The 18,413-nt window shown below is 36.3% G+C and overlaps 1 protein-coding gene across 8 annotated transcripts in view; it reads left to right on the forward strand.

Annotated features, from left to right (window-relative positions):
- GALNT13 (polypeptide N-acetylgalactosaminyltransferase 13) overlaps positions 1-18,413 on the forward strand; it is a 584,712-nt gene that overhangs the window by 549,128 nt on the left and 17,171 nt on the right. The gene's annotated exons all lie outside the window — the stretch shown is intronic.

Consider the following 18,413-nt stretch of genomic DNA (forward strand, 5'->3'; position numbering starts at 1 on the left):
TACATACACACACACATACACGTAGACACAAAGGCGTACCTCAACCATCAGGACAACTTTTCTTACTGAAAATGGGAATTTTACCTGAAAAATTTACTAAAAGGAAAATATTTTGCTATTAACAGCATCCACTTTGTACCCATTGCCCACCAATTTGTCTCCTCTAAAGCTCTTGTTATATACAGATGGACTGCAAGCTCTCTGCTGACTTTACCAAGATGAATTTGTCTCCATTAAACTAGATATTTATTTCCAGCAGAACTTATTACTCCTCTGTACTCTTTAATCTTCTGACCCTCATTCTTTTCTCCACCTTGTCTTCAAATATTTTTCTCCTGTTTTATGCCTAATTCGTTTTGACTTGAGGCTATAACCTTACTCATTACTGTGAAATGTATCCTTGTTCAAGTAACCTTCCGGCCAACATTTTATCATATTTAATACTTTTTTAATTAAGTGACTTGAATGCATGAGTCTACTATATGTGAAGAATATTAAGGTCTTTTGAAATACTCTTCTATTCTCCATCACCCTTAGACTAGCTGTATGCCTGTTTTTCATCGAGGACATAATTATTTTCACCATAACCATTTTAAGCACTCTATAATAGATAATATAACTTTATCTTGGCTTAATCCATGTAGTAAAAGTCAGTTTATTATTTTCTAGGTAAGGTAAATAATGTCTGTGATTTCTAAATTAACAGTGTTGCCTAGCCCACTTTTATATTCTTGAGAAGCCAAGCAGAATCCATACTTATGATTAGTTGCTTTGCTGTATCTGTGATTGTCTTCATCTTACTGCATTTGCAATTCCATCCTAGTTATTAAATTGTTACAGTTTTGGAATAAATTAGGCAAGGGTATTCCTAGTTTTTTTTGCTTTTTAAATATGAAAACTTATTTTTTCAGAAATGAAAAGATAGCACAATAAAGCCAAGATGACATAAAACTATACAAGAAATTCATGTTCAAATATTTGACTAGGCAATGATAATACTTTATCCCAGGAAGAGAAACATTAAGTTAAGAAGACATCTGAAAAAATATGCAAGTGAAATGAAGATATTTGATATATTTTATAGCACAAAATACATTTTATATTCTGTACAAGATTTTTAAAAGATTCCTTGCTTAAAACTTACCAATTTTTAAAAGGAGTCATCAAATATAAAATATTATTGAAAGTAGCCCAGTGTAAGTAGACTAATCAAGTGGAAGCTACACATCGATATGGCTAAAACACAATGTTTTAGATATGTCATTTAAAGTTAACTATATATCCCATATATATTTTGCCTTGCTACAAATATAGACGTAGTAGTCATACTATGTCAGCAAAATATCTTCTATTATAGGTTTTACATGCCCTAATTATATACTCATGATGTCAAAAAGGAATTGGATCTGAGATATCATGAGATTGTCATTTTTCTGTGTAAATGATGAAGAAAAATTATTTCTAATTTTTTTCCAAATTAATCTATTCTTAACATTAAAAGCTATCTTTATACTGAAATATGTCTAATACTTTTTTCTTTGCACAAGAAATATGTTTTCTAGGATTTTATTGCATTCTACACTAATTTGAAGCATGTGTTAGCAGTATGAAATGGGTTTTTTCTTTTAATTACATCATATATAATTACACATGCAAGAAATATATATATATTTGTTATAGATAGATATCGCTGTTTAAATCCACTTTGAAACAAGATGTAATATAAATAGGCACACAAACCATATACTCAATCTCATAGGGAATACAAAAGAATCATTAACAATACAGCAAGCATTCATAATGCTCTACAGGAGGCATTCAGGAAAAGTTCTGATAAGGACAGGAATGGGTCTAAAAGACTCCACAAAGCACTCAGCGTGCACAGAGAGCAGAGGGTGAGTAAGGACAGCAAGGACACTGCCACAAATGGAATTGAAAGTCTGGAGTGGGACAGTGGAAAATTAAGTTTTATAAGTAGAAGAGCTAAGGTTACAATAGAAGGTAAATGTCAAGCAAGGGAATTTTGACTTGAGGGGACAAAAGAAGCAATGAGCTTTCAGACTACAAAGGTTGTCAAAGGATCGTGCGTAATAAGCATCATGAAAATACTTGGACATGCACTTTTGTTATTAAAAATGACACTGTGAATTCAGCCAAATATGAAAAGGGCTTCTTATTCATGTTATTTAGTGTTGAAGTATAATTTCACAGCAAGCAGGGGCAGACTGTAGAAACTTTTTCAATTCATTTCTTTTATTCTGCTATCAAAGGATTTGATCCAATACAAAGCATGAAGCTACATGTGGTGTATACAGAAATGATACCTTTCCATTAAAGGAAAAAAGCTTCAGTAGGTAACCATGGAAACAGCCTAGTGTCCATTCCAATTTCGAATAGAAAATCTTAGTCTTCTAATGAAAACCTACCAGATAGACATACTTCTACTCCAGCTCTCTAGTTCTAACTCTCTAAAAAGGTTTGGAATATTCATTTCATTTAAGAAAGTAAAATATGTGTTTATGACTGTAATATGCAAAATTTGATTTTTTCTTTTAGCCAAAAAATTCAAAGGTGCATTTTAAGATCGTAACACCAAAGAATGATCAAAGTAGTCTTGATAGCTCACCATAGCCAGTGTCCAATTCATGGTTTACACATTACTGAGAGCAAGTGTCACTTCTGGGTGGCAGAAATTGTCATGTTCCAATCCACCTAACAAAGAGACCTGATTTTTTTTCTTCACTCAGTGAGTTAACCAAGTGACCCGTGAGGTGGACTTATTTTTTTTATTATTATTATACTTTAAGTTCTAGGGTACATGTGCACAATGTGCAGGTTTATTATATAAGTATGCATGTGCTATGTTGGTTTGCTGCGCCCATTAATTCATCATTTACATTAGGTATTTCTCCTAATGTTATCCCTCCCCCCTCCCCCCACCCCACAACAGGCCCTGGTGTGTGATGTTCCCTGCCCTGTGTCCAAGTGTTCTCATTGTTCATTTCCCACCTATGAGTGAGAACATGCGGTGTTTGGTTTTCTGTCTTGTGATAGTTTGCTGAGAATGATGGTTTCCAGCTTCATCCATGTCCCTGCAAAGGACATGAACTCATCCTTTTTTATGGCTGCATGCTATTCCGTGGTGTATACGTGCCACATTTTCTTAATCCAGTCTATCATTGATGGACATTTGGGTTGGTTCCAAGTCTTTGCTATTGTGAATAGTGCCACAATAAACATACGTGTGCATGTATCTTTATAGTAGCATGATTTGTAATCCTTTGGGTATATATCCAGTAATGGGATTGCTGGGTCAAATAGTATTTCTAGTTCTAGATCCTTGAGGAATCACCACACTGTCTTCTACAATGACTGAACTAGTTTACACTCCCACCAACAGTGTAAAAGCATTCCTATTTCTCCACATCCTCTCCGAGCTGGACTTATTTTTTAAATGTATGAATCTTAATGTGGTGTTACTTATAAATCTAACATAAATACATGGCCCCCAATTTCTTACTGAAGCTTTAAGAGACAAGTTAAAATTGATCTCTGGGATCCCTTGTACAGAAGAATTTCATATAAGTTTTGTAGCTTACTCCAGGAGGTATAACATAACCTTCCCCCTTCCCTGGCATGTGTGCTGTGTTGACTTTCTTCCAAAGATTACAATGTGGAAGAGGATAGTGGCAACTTTACAATGGAGAAATATTGGCAAATACTACCTTGAGTATGTAATCAAGATTCTATAATGTGAGTCATAGTGATTCCGTGCACCCTTGGTGTGATGGGAATGACACTGTACCTTTGTGGTCTTCCACCCCCAACCCTAGACCCCTAATCCAGCCATGAGATAAACATTAGAAAAATTCAAACTGAGAGATATTCTATAAAGTGCCTGATAAGTATTTCTCAAAACCATCATCAAAAAGATAAAAGTCTGAACATCTATCAGAGTAGGCTGAGGGCATATGATGACTAAAAATATATTGTGGGATGGGATCTTGGAAAAAAGGAGCATGGATTGGATTCGTAGGGGAATATGATGGAAAACCTAATGAAATATGAATAAACTCTAGAGTTTGAAAAGTATCACCAAGAAGTGAAATGTTAATTGTGTGGAAAGAACATGGGACTTGGAGCCTGACAGACCATAGTTCAAAGACTGGCTCTCCCACTTGCAAACGGAGTGACTTTGTAGAACTTCTTTAACCTTTGCAAACCTCATAATCCTAATTTGCAAAAAAGGAATAATACTGTATGTGCCATATCATATTTAATATACAGTATATTTTAAATGACCACTGTCTTTCGTAACACACAACAGTTGCTCCCAAAATGTTGTTTCTCCCCTTGCTTCCAGCCCAACATCAAAAGGCTAGCACCTCTGACCCTCTGGGGGTCTGTTAACCAAAAGAGGCTGCTTTGCCCATCAGTCACATTAAATTCTGCTCCCTGGAAGCTCACCTCAAGCAAAAGCTGAGGGCAGATGATGTATAAATATCTCAGCCCTGTCACTCTTTGAGGGACTGACTCCGACGTGCTTATTCTACACTGGTTGCCAGGGATCCCCAACAGAATTAAGCTCTAGTTATCCACAGTGTAACTAATTAGATAATTTACCATGTATTAGCCTTTTTCTCTTCCCTACCACCATACTTGTCTTTTCTGAGATCATATTCCTAATGAACGACTTGCACTTGAATTACTGTCTCAGTGTCTGCCTTTGGGGGAACCCAAACTAAATAGACCCTGCTCTTAGTTTGTAGCAATACTGACAGATGCTATAAGTAAATAAGATTTCTTTAAACTTGAAGCCATCTAGAAAACTTTGGCATTATTTGCACCCGATGCAAGCATTGTGGTAATAATTGCAAGGTAAATTTTGAATATTGTGTCCGGGGAAGAGTACTCTCCCTTTACAGATAGAGAGTTGTAAACAATACATAAGTATATCATTGTGCCATTTAGGATATTATAATTTGGCTTTTCAGAATCTTTATATATGTAACAATTTTATCTAATTACATGCCTGAATATATCTGGTATAGTATATACCAGAGTTTTAGGAAGTGTCTAAAGATATAAGTGAAAACTTTTAAAATTATATGAAATGTTACAAAAACACCTGTAAAAGACATTCAGATGGGATAGCAAAAAGTCTTTTATCATTATTTTTCAGCTATTGAAACAAACACTAAAATATAATAGTTTATCTAGGTGTCATGTGAATGATATATTTATTGTTGTTATGTCTGTTTTACATTCACATGCTTAGATCAGTAAGAACCTCAAAGATCAGATATCTTGCTGCATAATGGTACCAACTAATGAGACTGGCATAAAGGGAAACTATGTACGCATGTATGTTGCCCATTGCTAAAGAAGAATATCTCATTTAGGAGTCAGTGTTCTTGCCTTGAAATATATGTTCAAAAGCCAGTTCTTCATAGAATAAATACTTAAGGAATGATCCAGTTGAGAAAACATAGGTGAATATACCATCAATAGAAAGATAAGTTGCTAGAAGACCATTACAAAAAGAAGAGAGTTCAAATGAGGTTGGAATAGTGGGAGAAATTCTTACAGAAATGATAACACTCGGTTAGATGTATGTGTATCGAATTCAGCAGTTCATGAAGGTGATGTGTAATTTGGATAAACCAGACAGATTAAACACACAGAAAAGTATGTTGAATAAATAGATGATTGAATAGCTGAGAAACAGAATGATAGAGATGGGTCATGGGAGATGATGTCTCACATGGTGAGAACAATTCTAGTTTTTGCATGTTTCCTTTTTCCTGATGGTCCCGTATTCGTTTTCTATTGTTTCATAACAAATTACTACAAATTTAGTGGCTTAAAACAACACCAAATTATTATTTCACAGTTTGTAAGAGGAATTCAGGCACAGTGTGGCTGGGTTCTCTGCTCAGGGTCTCACACAGCTGAAATATAGGTGTTGGCCAGAGCTGTGATCTCAACTGAGCCTCAGGGGATTCCTCTTCCAACCTCCCTGGTTCCTGGCAAAGTTCAGTTCCTTGCAGCTGTAAGACTGACTTCCTATCTTTCTTTGTTGTCTGGCTCTCTGCCAGGGTTGCGCTCTGCCAGCAGCTACAGGCTGCCCTCCGTTATGTGCCATGTAGCTCTCTCCAAATCATGGCAGTTTTCATCTTCAGGCCAGCAGGAGAGTCCCTCTCTTCAGTGCTAACCCAAGGTTGTATCTAATATCTTTGTAATATAATGTAATGTGATCTTGAAATGACTGTGCTGTCATGGTCACAGTCTGTCTTGCACTTAAGGGAAGGAGGTTATACAGGGCATGTATACTAGGGGATAGAAACCTTTGGTCATCTGCAAATTGTACATCAGTCACATAAAAAGCAATATGTGTACATTCAAGCATAACTCGTGGGATATATTTTGGAAGGGATTCCCAACTGAGCTTAAATTTGCAATTTATATTCTTCAATACTGCAATAGTAAAATATAAGCATCTGGAGCATAATGTTTATAAATTAGATTTCCCAAATTGTAGACTTCCTTTAAAACCCTTCAGGGCAGAGTCAAGTATTAAAATTACATAAAATTTAACATTGGTAATGTTTAAAATGGGAAGATTTAACAATGAAGTAGAATAGAAATGTCAGTCACATTTTGTTATTATATTACTGCATATGGCTTATTGTATTATCTTGCACTCTTGCTCTGTTTCCCATAAAGACTAGGGAATTTCAAAGACAAATTATTTTCATTTCAATTCAATTCGTAATTGTTGGACACTACTCTCCTACTAGAACAGTTTCCATAGGGATTCAAAATATATCCTTAGCATTGTTATTGAGTCCACAAGATTTTTTTAAAAGAATATAAAAACCAATAGGAAAAGATTAGATAGAATATAATCAAATGTAGATTTTATGCATGAATATTGCACAGATAATCACTAATATTTAGATATTACTTGAGGCAAATGCTTTGTTTAGAGCTTACATGAATTTGGCTTATTCAGTCTGTAAAATAGCCTATGAAAGAGGAGGCATATATTTATCCCTTTTCTCAGATGAGGAATCCAACATTTTGACAAAGACTCCCAGTAACCCTGGTCCTGAGTCATACCTCTCAAGCTTAGGTTTGTGTAATCTTCTAGAGCTCATTGTTGCAGTATTGTCCAATTCCAAATATATACAGATATGATACCTACCTGCGGTACAATGGCAGATAAGCTATCTGGGTAAAAATGGTAAGAGAGTGCTAAATGAAAAAACTGAAGAATGTATGAAGACTTTAAGGAGATTAGCCTTTTGCTTGGCAAAGCGGAGTGGGAAGGATAGTCCTAGTGATGTGATCAGCACATACGAGGTCAGGGATGGAAGAATAAGCTGGCTTGCTGAGTGCAAATTAAGCATCACATTGTTATATATTGTTATATTGAGGTGAAAGCAGAAAAAGGGACGCTTTACAGATGATGTTGAGGACAGGATGAGAATACTGAACATAAGATGCATACCCACATCCTGTTTTTAGTTGTAGAATTTTAGAGCATTAAAGCTGTAAAAAATAAGTGATATCATCTAGATGTGTAAGAGTAAGTTAAGAGTGTACAGCTAGATGCTACTTACTCCTCCTGACCCTCTGAACAAACCGCTGAGCTAACAGCCTATAGATGAAACCTGAAATCAATTCAGGCATAGGAAAAGGTACTGTCTGGGAATAAACTTGGCAGCTCCACTGGTGACTTCAATACCATCTATGAATTCTCCATGCTGACTTCAGGATGGTGTGAATATGGAGGAAGATAATCTTTTTAAAAATAATTCACATTGCTAAAGGTATAATTTTTGTTGCTAAACAGTTATCTCTTTGATTTCAATACAAATTTTCTTGGGTTATTTTTACAGATGAGGGAGAAAATCATTATGACAAGTTTATTTTCTTACAAGTTTTATTTCTGGATTTTTGTTGACACACTTTTCAAATTGACTGCGTTCCAAATACCTAAAGAGATCTCCCAGAGGATGCAAAGGTCCAAAATGACTAAATAATGGGTGTGTAAAGAGAAGTTTAAGCACGTGGACAAATAGTGGCAAATAGCAGAGCTTCAGGTTCAGAGAGACCTCCGTCACTAAGCAGCTCGGACATATTGGGAATCCTGTAACTTCTTTGGCTTCAGTTTCACTTAGCGAAGCAGTTGGCATAATTCGATATATATCAAACTGTGAACTTTTATAGTAAATATTGTCCTGATGAACTCGCACAAGAAAAGTATTTTATAATTTAAATGTAGGGAAATCAAAACCTATATGATAGAGCTGCACCAAATATACATGTAGACATTTTGAATTCAAATATATATTCATTTGTAAACTATACCTTAATAAAAATAAAACAAAAATGAATACATGTATATGTATCTAGGCATACATTGTTTTATTACTCTTTGCTTTATTGTGCTTCACGGATATTGCACTTTTTAACAAATTGAATGTTTGTGACAACCCTACATGGAGCATGTCTATTGGCTTCATTTTTCCAACAGCATGTGCCCACTTTATGTCTTTGTGTCAAACTTTGGTAATTCTCCCAATATGTTAAACTTTTTCATCATTATTTTATCTGTTGTGATGATCTATGATCAGTGATTTTTTTTTTTTTTTTTGAGATGGAGTCTCGCTCTGTCGCCCAGGCTGGAGTGCAGTGGCGCGATCTCGGCTCACTGCAAGCTCCGCCTCCCGGGTTCATGCCATTCTCCTGCCTCAGCCTCCCACGGGCGCCTGCCACCACTAACTATTGTAATTGTTTTGTGGTGCTGCAAACTGTACCTATATAACAACAGTGAACTTAACTGATGAATGTTGTGTGTATTCTGACTGCTCCACAGACTGGCCATTCCCTATCTCTCGCTCCACAGGGCTTCCTGTTCCTGAAACACAACAATATTGAAGTTAGGCCAGTTAATAACCCTACAATGGCATCTGTGTGTTCAAGTGAAAGGAAAGTCACATGTTTCTCACTTTAAATGAAAAGCTATACAAGATTAAGCTTAGTGAGGAAGGTATGTCAAGAGCCGACACAGGCCAAAAAGTAGGCATCTTGCACCAAACAGCTGGCAAAATAGTGAAGGGAAAGGAAAAATTCTTGAAGGATATTGAAAGTGTTACTCTAGTAAACACATAAATGAAAAGGGAGCAAACAGCCTTATTCCGTATATAGAGACAGTTTTAGTAGTTTGAATAGAAGATCAAACAAGCTATGAAATGCCTTTACACCAAAGCTTCTTCCACAGCAGGGCCCTAACTCTAATTCTATGATGGGTGAGAAAGCTGCAGAAGAAAATTTGAAGCTAGCAGAAGTTGATTTATGAGTTTTAAGGAAAGAAACATAACATAAAAGGGCAAGGTGAAGTAGCAAGTGCTGAGGGAGAAGCTACAGCAAGTTATCCAGAAGATCCAGCTAAGATCATTGATAAATGTGAATACAGTAAACAACAGATTTTCAATGTAGATAAAACAGCACCCAATTGGAAGAAGATGCCATCTGGGACTTCCATAGCTAGAAAAGCGAAGTCAATGCCTAGCTTCAAAGCTTCAAAAGACAGGCTGATTCTCTTGTTAGGAAAAATATAGCGAGTGACTTTAAGTCAAAACCAATGTTCATTTATTTACCATTCCCCAAATCCTAGGGCCCTTAACAATTATGCTGAATCTACTCTGCCTGTGCTCTGTAAATGGAACAACAAGGCCTGGATTATAGCACATCTGTTTGCAACATGGTGTAGTAAATATTTTAAGCCCACTGTTGAGACCTATTTCTGAGGAAAAAAAGATTCCTTTTAAAATATTACTCCTCATTGATAATTTACTCAGTCACCCAAGAGCTCTGATGGAGATGTACAAGGAGATTAATGTTTTCATGTCTGCTAACACAATATGCATTCTGCAGACCATAGATCAAGGAATAAGTTCAACTTTCAAGTCTTACTATTTAAGAAATACATTTTCTAAAGTTCTCACTGCCATAGTGATTCCTGTAATAGATCTGGGCAAAGTAAATTGAAAACTTTATGGAAAGTATTCACAATTCTAGATACCATAAATAACATTTGTGATTCGTGGGAGGAGGTCAAAATATCAACAATATCAGGAGTTTGGAAAAAGTTAATCCCAACCCTCTTAGATGACTTTGAGGGGTTCAAGACATCAGTGGAGGAAATAATTGCAGATAAGGTGGAAATAGCAGGAGAACTAGAATTAGGAGTGGAGCCCGAAGACATCATTGAATTTCTGCACTCTCAAGCTAAAACTTTAATGAATGAGCATTGCTTCTTATTAATGATCAAGAAAAGTGGTTTCTTGAGATGGTGTCTACTCCTATTGAAGATGCTGTGAACACTGTTGAAATGACAACAAAGTATTTAGAATATTACATAAACTCAAGTCGATAAAGCAGTGTCAGGTTTTGAGAGGATTAATTCAAATTTTGAAAGAAGTTCTACCGTGAGTAAAATGCTATCAAACATCACATGCTACAGAAAAATCTTTAGTGAAAGGAAAAGTTGATTGATGTGATAAACTTCATTGTTGTCTTATTTTTTAAAATTACTACATCCACCTAACTTTCATCAGTCACCACTCTGGTCAGTCTGCAGCCATCAGCATTGAGGCAAGACCCTCCATCAGCAGAAATATTACCACTCACCGAAGGCTAGGATAATTGTTAGCATTTTTAACGATAAAATATTTTTAATTAAGGAATATACATTGTTTTTTGAGACACAATGCTACTGCATGCTTAATATGGCTACAGTATGGTGTAAACATAACTCCTATGCACAGGGGAACAAAAAAATTCATGTGCCTTGCTTTAAATGCGATACTTGTTTTATTATAGTGATCTGAAACTGAACCCACAGTATCTCTGAAGTTTGCCTTTGTATATGCATGTATATACATACACACTCACACCCCTCTTCATCTATGGATTAAAAAAAGGAAAGAAAGAAACCCTGTGGCAAGATAAAGCAAGTAAAGGGCATTTAATTCCTGAGATCTTTGCAGAAAGAGACAAGATTCAGGTCCCAATAATACTGCAATGCCTTTGCTTTCTTACTTTGTAACGTGTACTGCTGGAACAAGGTTTCATTAGCACAGGCTCATGCTAGAGATTTGAGCAAACGTTTGTTTGTAGTTTTTCTAAAGGGTCATGAAAAAAGAGTATTTTAAAAGAAGTAACTATACATATATTAGGATTTTAAACATAATACAACTGGGAAAAAAATGTGGACACCTAGTCTTTCATCATATAAAATTAATTTAACAGAATATTTTAGATCCTTCTCACAGAAGTCCTTGAAATTATTTAGATGTTTTAGGTATTTGAAGAATTGTAAAATGTCTTTGGACATTCTCCCTAAAAAGAAAAATCCAGAACAAACCATACATGTATGTGAAAAAGAAAGAATGCTTACCATCTGATATGATTTGGCTGTGTCTCCACCAAAATCTCATCTTGAATTGTAGCTCCCATAATCCCCACGTGTCATGAGAGGGACCTGGTGGGAGATAATTGAATCATGGGGGCAGGTTTTTCCCGTGTTGTTCTCATGATAGTGAATAAGTCTCACGAGAGCTGATGGTTTTATAAAGGGCAGTTTCCCCGCACACGCTCTCTTGCCTGCCACCATGTGGGATGTGCCTTTTGCTCCTCCTTCACCTTCCACCACAATTGTGAGCCTCCCCAGCTATGTAGAACTGTGAGTCCATTAAACCTCTTTCCTTTATAAATTACCCAGTCTTGGGTATGTCCTTATAGCAGTGTGAGAACGGACTAAAACATCATCTATGAAAAGAAAAATACAGAGATTAAAAGGAATTGAGATTTGAATTGGCTTTATATGTAGTATCATCCATTATAGATAGTACTCATTTGATTACAATATAAATTCAGAAGCAGAAATCATTACGACTTCAATAAAGTATACATAAAATCAGGAAATCACCTAGTCACATTATAAAACACCTTTATGAAGATACAGCTATAATATAAAAGTATTTTGAAAATGGTTGATTTTATACTATTGGAAAGTATAACTGGATGTTAAAATTTCAGCCCAGATACCAAGATACAATAAATGTGAAATGTAAAATCAGATTTCCCTATGCAAAATTTGCAATGACAATCTAAAATCAGATTTTCCTGTGCAAAATTTGCAAAGACACTTTGGAAATCTGATTTCGTGACTTTAGACACTTCAACCAGCATGAGGAGGAAAAGGAGGTATGTTGGTTTGCTGGAGCTGTTGTATCAAATTACTGCAAACTAGGTTGCTTAATAGAAACCTAGTAAATTGCTTAATAGAAATTTATTGTCTTATAGTTCTGGAGGTTAGAAGTCTGAAATCAAGGTGTCAGAAGTGCCATACTCCCTCTGAAACCTAAGGGAGAATCATCTTTTTCCTCTTCTAGCTTCCGGTGTTTGCCAACAATCCTTGGTATCCCATGGCTTGTAGATGCATCATTCCAGTCTCTACTTCCATCATCACATGGCTGTCTTTTCTCTGTCTCTATTCTCTCATAAGGACACCAGTCCTTTTAGATTAAGGGCCCATCTTACTCCAGTATGACTTCATCATGAGGACTATCTCCATAAGTGTGCACATTTTGTGGTACTGGTGGTTAGTACTTCAATATATCATCTGGGGAGCCACAGTTCAACCCATAATGGAAAGTATCAGAATATGGAGAAGATTACAAGATTTTGCCTGGAGAGATTAGTTGCCCTCCCTCTAGAGGAGATGGGCTGGGATTCTAGCTTCCAGTAAGAGGAGGATTCAAGGCCAGGAAGTTCTTGGGCTTGCAACCCATGCAATCACACAGATCCCTACAATCTTGGAATTCTTGGTAATTTTATAAAAATAAGTTCTGCATTTTCATTTTGCACTGGGACCTGCAAATTATGCAGGATGCCAGTTGGAGAGCTTGGTATATGCTTCTGGTACTTGAGAATATGGCAGGCTGTGGCCTGACTCACACATGATAAGGCTGGCTTGTGACAACTGAATACAGGGAGCTGACTGCACTGCCTAAGGTTAGCCTGCCTCCCAGAGTTTTCACAAAAAGTGGCTCACTTATAAAATATGCATTGTCCTCTCTCTTTGCACTTCAGTTAAGAGGTGCTCAGAGATGGGAATCTCTAAGAAAATCCAAATGGTCTCAGGACAGGGAGCTTTAAATCTCTGGCAGGCCAGAGAACAGGAAGGAGTTATACAAACCAGTTCAAGTAAGACCTCTCTTACAGCTTTGCCACTCTGGAAGAATAAAAAAATAAAAAATAAAAAATAAATTGATTAGCAGACTGGGTGAATTTGGGAGTGGGTAGGAACAGTGAGGAATAAAAAAAAAAAAGCTTAAGTCGTAAAACAGAAAAAGCCTTTGCCTCTGCAGGCTGCCAACATAAATTAGGCCCAATGTGAAGAAGGGGGAATTATTTGATATTACATTACATTTAGAGTTTTGATTAGTACTACTAAACAGTATATTCTAATTTCTGAATTGAATCCCAAGGTGATCTAAACAGGTTGGCCAAAAAAAAAAAAAAAAAATTCATGTACACCATGTTTTTCATTTAGGAATAAGGAAAGATATGTTATCTACTCCAATACATTGTAAAGGGTTAGTGCTGTTGTGGCCTGAATTGTGCTCTTCTAGAAATTCATATGTTGAAGTCTTAACCCCCAGTTCCTTAGAATGTAACCATATTAGAGATGAGTCTTAAAGAATTTTGGCATCATTAGGGTGCCCTAATCTAATGTAACTGGCGTTTTTATAAAAAGAGGAGATTAGGACATATGCAAACAGAGAAGGAAGACCGTGTGAAGACACATGGAGAAGATCCCTCTTACAAGCCAAAGAGAGTGGCCTCAGCAGAAACCAACTCTACTAAGATCTTGATCTTGGACTTCCAGCCTCCAAACCTGTCAGGAAATAAATTTCTGTTGCTTAGGCCACCCAGTCCATAGTACTTTGTTATGACAGCCCTAGTGAACTAATACAACAGTAAACAATAAAAACTGAGTTATTACAGTGATTAGTTTGTTGGTTTGTTTGTTTTTTTTAGAGGAGTCTCACTCTGTAGCCCAGGCTGGAGTGCAGTGGTGTGATCTCTGCTCACTGCAAATTCCGCCTCCCGGGCTCACGCCATTCTCCTGCCTCAGCCTCCAGAGTAGCTGGAACTACAGGCGCCCACCACCACACCCTGCTAATTTTTTGTATTTTTAGTAGAGACGGGGTTTCACCGTGTTAGCCAGGATGGTCTCAGTCTCCTGACCTCGTGATCCGTGCACCTGGGCCTCCCAAAGTGCTGGGATTAAGGCATAATAATCAACAAGGTCCATAAAATGGAGCATAGACATCATCACCTGTATCATTATCACCGTCTTATAAGATAGCTGAGATTAAAAGAGTTGACTCAAAAATGGCCGTTTTAGTGGTTGTTTGTAGACCTAGCTTGACTGAAGGACTACATGAGAATATATGTGATACTAGACAGCTCATAATTTTACAGTTTAGACAACATGAACATTAAGTGTGAAACAGAATTTTAAAAACACTATAAATTACTAAATCCATAGGATTCATACAAAGAGCTCTACATGTTACATTTTGCAGTACTGTAAGTTGGTATACATTCATAGAAATATAAATGTAATTGCACAATAGAAGAATAGAGCAAATTTATTTAATGTAATATATACGAAGCATAGAACACATTTTTTAAAAAAGGTAGTGTTCAATTAATGTTAACTTTCTCCCTGTTTCCTCTTTTATAATGGAAGGAAAGGCACAGAAATTGATTGTTTTTCCCTGCTTCTAGTCACCCTAGCTTAATTAAAGTGATTAGACTTTGAACCAATTAATTGTCATTAAAGTCAGGCTGCCACTGGAACAAATGGAAACATATGCTAAATCTATGGTTCATGTAACACAGTTCTGCTTTACTAAGTATTGGTAACCGATGATAAAGCAATTTGAGAGATAATTAGAAAAGGAAGAAGAATAGTTTCCATTATTTTAAGAGAATGTACAACGAGATTTTATTAATGAATGAATCAATCTTGTATAGTGTAGTTATCAGCATATGTGATAGTTTAAGGTAAAGTGCTTCATTGGTGTGCAGGTTAGAAATACTTTAACTCACAGAGTCAGGCATAAAGGTTTCAACCACAGCAAGGACAGGCTGGGCCTTACACATACTAACTGAGAGTGTCTGTGGAGTAGTGAGATGGAAAAACAAGCAACAGCTATAGGGAATAGCTGCTTCCTAGGAAATACAGCATGAGATTTGGAGATTGTCCCCAAAGTCATAAAGGAACTCATAAGTAGTTAATCTAGAGGGTCATAATACAATGCTGAAATTATCAGAAACATCTGTCATCAGGTATTATAAACTCTCTCTCGGGACTTGTGTAGTGGCCAAGGGTCAGCACAGACAGGCAAGAGCAAACATTGCTGGACCCTTATACTAAAATTTCTTGGCAGTATTGGGAAGAAATCCTCAATTTGGGATTAACTCCAAGACTGAGAATAATAACTCTAAATATCAGCTACTGAATTTTGTCTGTGTGCTAGAATCTCTGCAAAGTATTTCACATATAATGTTTTCAGTATACCCAAAGTGAATTCCATGAACCTTTCACAGTAGTAAATATGAAAAAATTTTAATAATGACAATTATGGGTTAAAAAGCTAATGGATATAAATGATAAATAATTGAGATCAAACCTAATAATTTCCAGATAAAATCAAGAAGGATATGTATATACTGACATGCACTGACTTTTTATTATTATGAAGAGTAAAAGACATCCTAGAAACAAGCATACAAACGAGATTATTTCCCAGGTACACAAAGCAAATTAATCCTGATTTTACATTAATCCAAGAAAAATAAGGAAGCATTATCTACAGATTGTTTTTAACAAAAATTGCTTGTGAGCCAAATATTTTAACATCTGTTAATTTTTTTTCAAGTACAAAGGCCAAAAAAAATTTAGCAGACATATAATTTATATACACATATAAATGCAGAAACTGTTCTACAGATATATCTTTCTTAAATGTACATTACTTATAACTGTAACAATCACAAATGAATCTAAATTAGAAATTGAGGATCAAGGGATATATGGTAGACTGCTCTCTGAAAGTTTCAACAGGTACTGTTTCCAAACTATCTTAAGAGACTGGAGAAGAATATACTGTATAAAAACGGCCTGAGCCATTAGAAAATTAAGGCTGAAATGGATGTTATGATGTTTCCTTTTACACTGGCATTTGTACACTTTAAAAGGAAGCAATTTTAATGTCGAAGACTATCCTTCAGTATTGAAATAATCCTATAATGAACAAAAGAAATTTCTCTAGAAATTTTCTTCTCTCAGCTTAAGATTCTCACTTGTGTAATTAAATACGTTTGTAATTGTGTTTAAGATAATACTGTTTGGGGAGGATATGAATATTTCTGTTTGATGGGTTTTTATTTTATTCTTCTTAGGTGACCAGATGTTCTTCATAAAACATGTGTGAACATGAAAAAGTAAAGAACCTAGAAAATTTATTTGTGAATTGAATATATGAAGTCTGTGTTATATTTTACATAATTCACTTAAATGTACTTCACATTTCTCAAATTTGTATATTATTGAGAAAATGTATAACCGTTGTGAAGAATTTTCTGGTTTTTGTTGTTGTTGTTGTTGTTGTTGTTGTTTTGAGACTGGGTCTTACTCTGTCACCCAGACTGAGTGCAGTGGTGTGATCATGGCTCAAGCAATCTGCCAACCTCAGCCTCTCCCACTCAGCCTCCCAAGTAGTGGGGACAACAGGCGTGTACCACCATGCTTGGATAATTTTCTTTTTATTATCGTTTGTACAGCTGACATCTCTGTATGTTTCCCTGGCTGGTCTCAAACTCCTGAACTCAAGCAATCCTCTCGCCTTAGCCTCCCAAAGTGTTGGGATTACAGGCATGAGCCACCGAACCACCGACCCAGCCCCTCATAATTTCCTTTTAAGCGGTTGGCGGAAAAGGGTATTTGTGTTCTGTCATTGATTTTGCCGCTTCCTCTCACCACTTCTTGTGGTTTTCATAGAAGTTCTGAGTAGCAGTGCTGCAGAGGCAACTCTTCCAAGACTAACTCGTTCAGCTTACCGAGCTCCAGAGTTTATGTTATTTGTAAAGCTGACTTCCTCAGATTTCATCAGATATCTTTGAGAAACAAAAAGACCCTGACATGACCTTTCTCATTATGTATTCTGTTGACATTGCAAGGAGAAAGAAAAACCCACAGAATACTGAACAATGCTTGTCGTAGTTAAAAGAAGAAAACACATTCTATAATTATGTGCTTAATAACCCTCATGAGGCTGGGCGCGGTGGCTCACACCTGTAATCCCAGTACTTTGGGAGGCCGAGGCAGGTGGATCATGAGGTCGGGAGATTGAGACCATCCTGGCCAACATAGTGAAACCCCGTCTCTACTAAAATACAAAACATTAGGCTGGCATGGTGGCGCATGCCTGTAGTCCCAGCCACTTGGGAGGCTGAGACAGAGAATCGCTTGAACCCGGGAGGCGGAGGTTGCAGTGAGCCCAGATCACGCCAGTGTACTCCAGCCTGACGACAGAGCAAGACTCCATCTAAAAAAAAAAAAAAAAAAAAAAAAACCCTCGTGAAACCTTAATAATCAATGTTGTAAATAAATTATTCACACCAGGAACAAAATAATAAAGATTATTATAGTTCAATTGAATTATCTAACAAAGAGTCCATAATCCACCGTGACATTTCTTGGATATTTTCAGAAGAATTGATGTAGTTAAGCTTGGGCAAACCATATTAGAGAGATAAGTGTAGAGCCTACCTTTAATAAGATCTCTAGAGAAGATACTTCTACAACTTTCAGAAGCTCACTGACAGTATTTAATAAAACTTACACGATGTACTTATGTTATCAGAAGAAAGATTTAAACTTCTGTATGAAAAAATGACATTGTAGAATTGGAGAACTGGTCATACAATAGTAGGAACAGGGACTGCCTTCACTGAGCTCCATGCAGTTTGCAAACTTTGTTTTATTTAACCTATTGTGAGCTTTATAGTGCAAGTATCATGCAAGAAATACAGTGCCAGCAAATAATGGGTATTTAAAAGTTTGTTTTGTTAAACTGAGGCCTCACCAAAACATCATAAAACAGATGACTTTGTCCCTATTTTGCAGTTGAGGAAAAAGACTCAAAGAGATGAATTAGCTTTCTCAAGATAACATACCAGCAATCGTTTGAAAACACAAGTTTATCTGATACGAAAGCTTCCATGGATAGATCTGCTCTATTGTGACATTTTAAAACATA

This window comes from Pan troglodytes, chromosome 13, assembly GCF_028858775.2.
Source record: "Pan troglodytes isolate AG18354 chromosome 13, NHGRI_mPanTro3-v2.0_pri, whole genome shotgun sequence".
NCBI lineage: Eukaryota > Metazoa > Chordata > Mammalia > Primates > Hominidae > Pan > Pan troglodytes.